Here is a 9,129-nt window from a genome sequence, read left to right as displayed (position 1 = left end):
TCTTTGTATTCTTCGTTTATATCTAAAGAAAATGTGGCAGTATAGACCCGAAAATTATACGAGAACATTTAGGAAAAGGATTCCTTAAATGCGATCAACGGATATAGAGAGTGGAACAGAATGTGGAAAATAAGTAACTTTATTTATATGGGTGTTTCCAGATGAGGTGAATCCAACAAAAGTTGTTCTCGCACGAAGCACTTCCAAGCAAATCGTTGCCTGTTTTTGGAAAAACTGGACATGTCGCAACCATATCACTAAAACAACGCAGAACAGTAAATTCTTAGTGGTACACAACCATTTGTTTACTAGTTGCCTTTTAAATAATCAGGAAAACCAACCGCCGAAGACGGATCACTCTTCTCCACGACAATGCGAGTTCTCACACATCGACTAAAACAACTGCATTTTTGAGCATTCAAAACATCGTTTAATAAGTCATCTACCTTATAGTCCTGAGTTGGCACCGAATGACTCCTTTTTATTCCCGTACGTAAAAGATAAATTAAGAGATCAAAGTTTTTGGACACCTGAAGAGGCGGTTGATGCGTTCAGAATGCATGTTTTGGAGGTACCACAATCAGAGTTTCAAAGGTGTTTCGAAAATTGGTTTAAATAATTATGCAAAAGGGTATATCCCAATGTTGTTTGACGTTGATCGACAATGCATAAATACTGTAGTCATACTGCATTAATACTTTTTTGAAGTGAGTCATAATACATGCGTATTGTATCTGAATGACTAATATCTTATCTACTATTATCATTTCATTTATTATTTATTAAGTTGAGATTAAATACTTGATTTTAACAGCGGAGATCGAAAAGTTTTCCGAAAATCGTTAATTGAATACCTTCAATCTGTAAAAAGTATCACTTTCATCGTGTTTTCATAGAATCACACACTCTTGTTTCCTCTGTATATAGGTTAAATTTAGCCCATAAACTCGATATTCGTTTTTTCGCTCACTCTACTGTATTGTGTAGTTTAACTCTATCCACCAACACAAGTAGTAACAAAACCATTCAAGTATTTGCTTGCACAGTTTTCCTATTTTAAAGCCCAAAGGAGGAAATCAGAAAATAAGTGTAAAAATGAAAATATAAAAGAAAGCAAAAATAGGAAAAAGCAACAGCAACTCTGGTAGTTGCTTGGTTGTGGGTTGCTGATACTCAGCTCATTATTTGCCACAATATTTGCGGCAATATGTTTTAAAGAATGTGTTAAATGTTTTGAAATATGGATTCTGAAGATATAATTACCAAAAAATTATAAAAGAAAATTAACTTACAACTTTTGTGTTGACCATGTTTTTGGTTTTTAAATTTTAACATTTACAAAAAAGATTTTTCTTTCAAATAATAACTCTTGTATGCCTCAAACACGCAGTAAATTTTTTTATTTAAAATATTTGTTTCATTACATCATTGTATCATTGTAAATATATATACAAGTACATTATTATGGTAAGATTACTCAGAAAAAAACACTCTTAAACGATTCAAATATGTTTTATTTTTACAGCTGCTACTACGAAATATTTGTTAAATTGGAAGTAGGCTCCATTGTCAGGGGGCGGGCCCACTTCTACTTTTAAACAATTTTTTGCATAAAAGTGCCCCTCGCTATTGCGACCCCCTGTACCAATTATAGTTTTGGTGCTTAGTTAAAGCACTTTGTTTAATGGCATTTTTTGGGCGAGGCAGTGTCCCGATTACGCCCATCTGCCGTATGACTGCCCAAGTGTTAAAAAAAAATGAATTTTGAAAATTTTTAAAAAGTACTTATTTATTCATTAATATATATTTTGTCCCTCTCAAAGTGATCCCCTCGGATATAATACACTTTTGTCAACGTTTTTTCCAATCCTCGAAGCACTTCTGAAATGCGCTATTCGGTATGGCCTTTCTTTCTTCGATTCTGACTTGATCTCATCAATTGAGGCAAACCGCTTTCCTTTCGTTGGTTTCTTCAGTTTTGGGAACAGGAAAAAGTCGGAGGAAGCCAAGTCTGGGGAATACGGTGGTTGAGGCATGCTTACGGTTTTGTTTTTGGCAAAATAAAATTACGAATAAGCATTGATGTGTGAGCTAGTGCATTACCTTGAGTCAAAATCCACGATTCGTTATTCCACAATTCCGATCGTTTGACCGGATTGCTTCACGTAAATGTTGCATAACTTCCTTGTAGTATTCCTTATTAATTGTATGACTTTTTGACAGGAACTTATGATGCACCAGCCCACTGTAATCAAAGAAAACAGTGAGCGAAACCTTCACATTGGCGTGCTTTTTTCGGACTTGGCTCATCTGGCAGGTTCCGTTGGGCCTTGGTTTCGACGTCATAACCATTTACCCATGTCGTTCAACAACTCCTGAGCGATACTAATGCGACATTTCTGTTGCTCAAAATTTAGCAAAAAAAAAGTAAAAAATCGAAAAGCACACAAAAACGTGAGTAACCTTTTCTGTTGTTAAAAACAAACTAACTAATAATGCAAACACATGATAAACATATGTGTCCGATTATAACAAAAACAAAATATCGATAATCGAATGTACACAACTCGCGAAAAATCAAAATTCACCTTTTCCTTTGAACATACCTATATTATGAGTTGAAATTTAATACATAACCGGCATTTCATAATATTATAAATTTTTACCTAATTGTAAATATTTCCGCAACATTCCTTCTAAAGTGTAAAAAATAGTTAAGTTTAATAATTTGCATATAATTTTAAAAATTTTCTGTACTTACGAATTCGAACGAAAAGATGATTTTAAGACTACCGTGTTCTCCAAAATTATATTTTACATCTGGAATTACTAGAAATTTTGCAATTTTATGAAAATTGTTGGTAAGTCTAGTTAGGCCACACACTTTCGGAGGGGAGAGGGCGTGGCAATACCATAGCATAAATTTAAACCTTTAGATTTGTTTTAAAAGGACATCAAACGATGATAGCAAAAAAATTCAAAAATACTTGTGATCTATAAGTAAGTTTTATTTCAAATAATATATATTATATAATTATTGTAGTCTCTGTTTTAAGGTCTTCCGTTTTAATGGAAGGACCTTGCTGGCCCGTGTTTAGGGATGAAACCTAATCGCCTATACCGACTTAACTGGGCGGAGGATTACGGCCTCACTACTAATTTGGAGGAAACAGAAATCAGTTTTTTTTTACAAGAAAGACAAAAACTTCGCAGTTCCCTCCCCCCTGTTTAATTGGTAGAACTATTGTACCCCCGAGCTCTGTCAAATATCTCAGGGCTATCCTAGATTAAAAGCTAAGATAGAGAGAACACACTGAATGCATGACTTACAAAGCTCTGTGAATTCGGTACTTCTGTCCTCGACATCCGACCATTTCATTTTCAGATGAAGTATGATGCAATGCTGGCTCAAAATTTTAGCTATCGCTGCGGGCAAGATGTTATACCCTGAACTTGGGCTAAATTGGCAATGCGATGAAGAAAAGGAAATCCCCGATAAGTTAAACACAACGTTTTCATTCATTAGGAACAGGTGCAGAGTTCTTCTGTAGCAATCCATACACAGAAGGTAGCTTCAAATCGGCGAGCAATTCAACAACTCAGCAACGCTTAATTGGTTACCACTTTGACGTATAATGGGCCTAATGATGGTTTAAGTACATTCGACTGCGGTCTGGGGCTCTTGCGCCTCTCTTTTCACCCAACCTACAAATCACGATTTTAAGTAATTTGTAGGATAACATTGTTGTACATTTTCTGCCGATATGGCAGTATGCGCTCCCAATTTCCGACCGTTATTGCTTTTTTTCATTCTTCCTAAATTCGCAGACACGGAAGGACACGGTCAACACAAAACTATTAAACCAATTTGGCTTAAATTGACAGTATCCGCCTACGAAAACGATAGTAAATGTCTCTCGCGGCAGTGGCGGAGTTTTTGTTTGTTTGACGATATCTCGGGCGACCAAAGATTTTTCAGCAAATGTCAAAACTATTACCTTTTGTTTACTCAGCCACTAGCTGCATAAGTAGAACTCTGGCATATAGTTCTGATTTGGTCTGTTTTAGACAGTATATTATAGAATATAATTTAATATTATAAAAGCATTTTAAAAATTTTATTAGGAAAGAGTTAGTTGTTATATACATATAAATGCTTCGAACGTTAAAATATTATATACATATTTTAACACTCTCGCCATATGTAGCTTCAAAGGATAATAGCTTTTTTCACATAACGGCTGTTTGTATCGCCTAAAACGAATCGAGATAGATACAGATTTATATACACTCGGCAAAAAAAGTATGTGTACAAGCTCGTCTTATTTTCTTTTGTTAAAAAATATCTTTAATACACTAAATTTTAGAATAAAATCACATAAAGTGTTCTATTATTGGTCTATTGCATAATACCATAGAATTGAAAGCAGTGAAAATCTGATACCACAGTTTTATCGATAAATTTACAAAAAGTTGTAATTTCGCAGCGCAGAAAAAGTCTGCGTACAAGTAGTAAAACCAGAATTCTTCGCGTAAAAACTAAGAGTAAAAGTGTCGGAAAGTTAAAGTTTTACTTGTTTTCATAAAAATAGCAATTTTAAACGATTTTTGTTTAATTCAATTTGTTATTAAGTTTAGAACATCGAATCTCGACTACAAAAAAAAAACCTAGGGATCCTCTGAAAGGGAAATAATTATTAAACTTTTGGAAGAAGAAAAAACATACGGTCGAATTGTTGGAAAAACACATTCTTCCGCATAAAGAATAATAAAAAATTTCAAATATACCGGCTGTTTTATATCTCGGCCCATCCAGGGCGGCCAAAAATACTAGCATAACGTGAAACATATAACTAAGTGACAGAAAATTTAGAAATCTATTATCTTTGCATGAAATTGAAGGCTTTAATTACCTTAGTTAGAATGATCCGATCTAGGCCAAATATGCGCCGTTTTTTTTCGATAACTTGTTGCCATGTTAAGGGTAATTTCATTATGCCTCTCTCATAGAAGCCTTCATTTCTATTGGCAAAAAATTAAGAGAGTAGACTTTCACATGCCTCTTTTGAAACGAATTCTTCACCAGCAAAATTGTTCGCCATGGGCAGGAACAGATGGTAATCATTTGGTGCCAGGTCCGGACTATAAGGCGGACGCATAAGAACCTCCCAACTAAGCTTCCGGAGCTTCTGGCGAGTCACTACCGATGTGTGTGGCCTGGAGTTGTCCTGATGGAACACATTTCCTCTCCTATTGGCTAAAGCGGGCCGCTTCTGGGCGATTGCTTCCTTCAGACGGTCCAATTGTTGACAGTACTGTTCCGAGTTAAGAGTTTTGCCGTATGGGAGCAGCTCATAGTAGATAATTCGCTGCCAATCCCACCAAATACATAGCAAAAACTTCCTGGTCGTCAATGCTGGCTTGGCCACCGTCTTACCGTGTTTCGAACACGACCGTTTTCACTTGACATTATTGTAAGTGCTGCACTTTTCATCGCCAGTCACCAACCGCTTCATAAATGGTTCCACTTTGTTGCGATTCAGCAGCGATTCGCAAATGAAAATTCGGTTCATGATTTTTTTTTGCGTTAACTCGTGTGGCACCCATACTTCGAGCTTCTTTTCGTATCTAACTTTATTCAAATGGTTCCAAACGGTTTTTTGTGCAATCTTTAGCTCTTCGGCAATCGAAAAAGGGCTATCATGACGGTCGGACTCAACAATTGGCCTTCCAGTGCATGGTGCATCTTTGACATCGAAATTACCGGAAAGGAATCGACGAAACCAAAATTGCGCATGATTAGCTGTTAGAGTATCAGGACCATAAACGCTTCAGCCGCCTGGCTTGCGTTTTCGCCCTTATCGAAGAAAAATTGTAAAATTTAGCGTATTTTCTCTTTGCTAGTGTTTATCTTTGATGCGCGCTCAAACAAAACTGATTTAACAAATCACAAAACTGTCAGAAAAGCTTTTTTAATACGAAATGTCATCTTTCGCGATCGGACTTATACAACGCGAGGTACAGATAAATAAAAAAAAAACTTTAAGAAATCCCTCTGCACTGATACGATTCGCAAAAATAAAAAAAAAGCCAGGGTTTAATGGTCAACTCGCACACAAGAAGTCATTCATATCGTCAGTCAATAGACGAGTGCATAATGGTTTCGCGAAAAAGAACTAAAACAAGCCCCTTGAGTCTTGGCAGAAGGTTATTTTTTCCGATGAAAACAAGTTTTGAGTTTTTGGAATCAAAAGCATAAAGTTTTTATGGCGAAAAATAAGCAAGGCACTCGATAAATAAATCTTGATGTATATTGTGAAGCACGGCGGCGAAGAACCAGTGATATGGGGGTGCATAGCTAGTAATTATGTGAGCCAAATGGAACCTTAATATCTTAAAAATAGTGACTGCTTTTCTACTGGACAACGACCCGAAGCATACAGCATAGACATAGTTAAGCTTTGGTTACTCTACAACGTTCCCAAGCAGCTTCAAACACCACCAGAATTACAATATTTGAATCCTTTTTCCAATTTTTCCAACGTTTTAATTTTGTTGGTACCTTGTACGCAAACTTTTTTTGCTTAGTTTATACATATATATATATATATATATAGATTATATTCCAGAAAGTAAAAATTAATTATTTGGATCATAGCTTGCACTGTAATCAGTCTACATTGCTACAAAAAATGTAGATGTTGACGCAATTAGTTGCCAGATATAACAGTTGTTTCCAGGCTATCAGATGTATTTTAAATCATTCGCTACTGTTGTTGCTAAAACTGAAAACGTAAATTATCTAGATATATCCGGAATGGCATCACAACCGTCGGTTTAAAATTGTTCAACTATTATAATTCAGCGTAATTTCAATCCACCTGAATTATGCAACCGTATACATTTGGTAATCAAAGAGATTACAGGAAGTAGCACCCATTTTGACGTGAAAATTTAATGGTCCCCTAGCCACGTTTTCCAATGATACTGTCAGAATGTAGGATACGGATAGAGTTGAATTAAATTGAATTTTAAAATGTTTATAATTAAAAACTGAAAATATGTGTTAAAAATTAAAAATTTCATATCATTATAAATCGAAGATAATGAGTATCAATAATTTTCAAATTTGAAAGTAATACAAGGAGTTATTCTTACACCGGAAATAACGTTTTCGGTTTTATTCATAAATATAATATGTACAATTTTACTGTATTGAATAGTTTAAATTAATGTATACCTGAGCCACAAAACGCGTGGACTGGGTCCTCTAGTATATATACATATAAATGATAAGGATTACGAAACAAGGTGACAAGTTGTCCGTCCGTCTGCCTGTGCAAGTGATAACTTGTGTAAAAGGTTAGATATCGTCATGAAACTTTGTACACGTGTTCTTTGGTACAAAGGGAAGATTGGTATTGCAGATGATTACATATATTAGAGCGCAATCGGATTATTGCCAGGGCCAAAAATTGTCGTAAGGCAAAAATCTATAAAGTGCTATAACGAAAAAAGTGTGAAGTGATCGAAATAAAACTTTGCACAAATAGTAATCACGAGGCCTTAAAGTACCAAATATGTGAATCTGGGTGCATATATCTGCCTTTTTACTGAAAATATCGATCAGTATGTCAACTATATTATTGAAATTCGCATAAAAAATTTTTATGGTAACGGTATGCCTTTGTACGGTATACTCGTACCTAATAACGCCAGTACCTTAATGAAACTAAGGGAGCATATGTTTCTGTTAATAATATGTGGTTTTGCCAAAGGATAAGTAAGATATCTTAGCAAAATATGTGAAATACTTGTATTGGACTATAAGTCGAATACGTCGATCAATGTGTGAGTTATCTTAAGAAAATTACATGTTCTCGTCAGTAAAGGGATTTTCGACTTTCCACCTGACTTTATACCGTTAGGTACTTAAAATTTATAATATTTTAATTAATTGGTTGAGTTTTTATGACATATATCTCATTTGAGTGGATTTTATTAATTTTAATATAAATATTTTCGAAACGAAGCAACATATAGTAATGAAAGCAAGTGATTCGATGACATAAAAATTAATAAGATACCAGACATGAGTGTACTTGTAGTCCTTTGAAAGTTTCTTTGAATAATTAATGTTGTATTTTTAGCTAATATTTTTAATACACAGTTTTGTTGTGCTCTTTGCCTTTGATCTCTGCATCCGAGTTTACCTCTTTCCACGTAATTTATGGAGATATCTCACAAACTGACCAACATAAGTTCTCGGTATAAATCTGCTAGAATAAAAAAAATTATTAACTATAGCAAACGGGAGTGCCGAAATTTGAGAACTAATTTCATAAATTTCCATCACTGTAAAATATCCAATATTATTGTATATGTTTATTTTTCTAAAATATCTTATATATTCACTGATATATACTCTTTAAAGCCAACCGGAAGTTTGGTTTGGTTTGCTCGTTGTTTCTTCCCTTGTAGGCTAATTTTGAGAAATGGAAGTGTATCTCCACGGATTACTTGGTTGTAGCTTCTGTATTTGGCGGTTATTGTTGCTTTGGGATCTACCTCCATTGGTGGAAGCTGTTGCATTGTGCTTTTTGTGTATATTGCACTTGGTGTCTGTACCTTCGTAGTTCCGCGTGGTATATTCTGTTCTGTGGAGGTTGCTGCAACTTATGACCTGTGGTGGTTGCCCAGCGTTGTCATGGTGCATCATGTTTGCTACAGCTTCAAAAGCGATTTTTGCTGTCCGGGCCCAGAATAATTATCTTGACGTTTTTCTGGTTTACATTTTGCCGCATATCCGCATTTTTTCGGTAATATCTTCTTAGACTAAATTATTGTTTAACTACTTAAGTAAGACGAATATATGGGTGTTGTAGCGTACACCTTAATGATATCCAATTGAATGAAGTAGGTTTGCGTTCACGTGGGGACAGGGATTTTTTCCTTAGGCAAGCAATTTCCTGTGGGGTCGTTTCAGAGTCAATGGAAAATAGTGGACGAAAAAGGTTAAAGAGCTTATGTCCCTTTTTTCGCGATTGCTGTGTTCTTTTTTTTGGGATGCACTGATAAATTTACTTATTACATTATATTTTTAGGACTTATCCATATTGATATATTAAA

This window comes from Bactrocera oleae, chromosome 2 (assembly GCF_042242935.1).
Source record: "Bactrocera oleae isolate idBacOlea1 chromosome 2, idBacOlea1, whole genome shotgun sequence".
NCBI classification, from domain to species: Eukaryota; Metazoa; Arthropoda; class Insecta; order Diptera; family Tephritidae; genus Bactrocera; species Bactrocera oleae.
The sequence above is the reverse complement of the archived record's forward strand: the minus strand, read 5'-3'. Positions refer to the sequence as shown.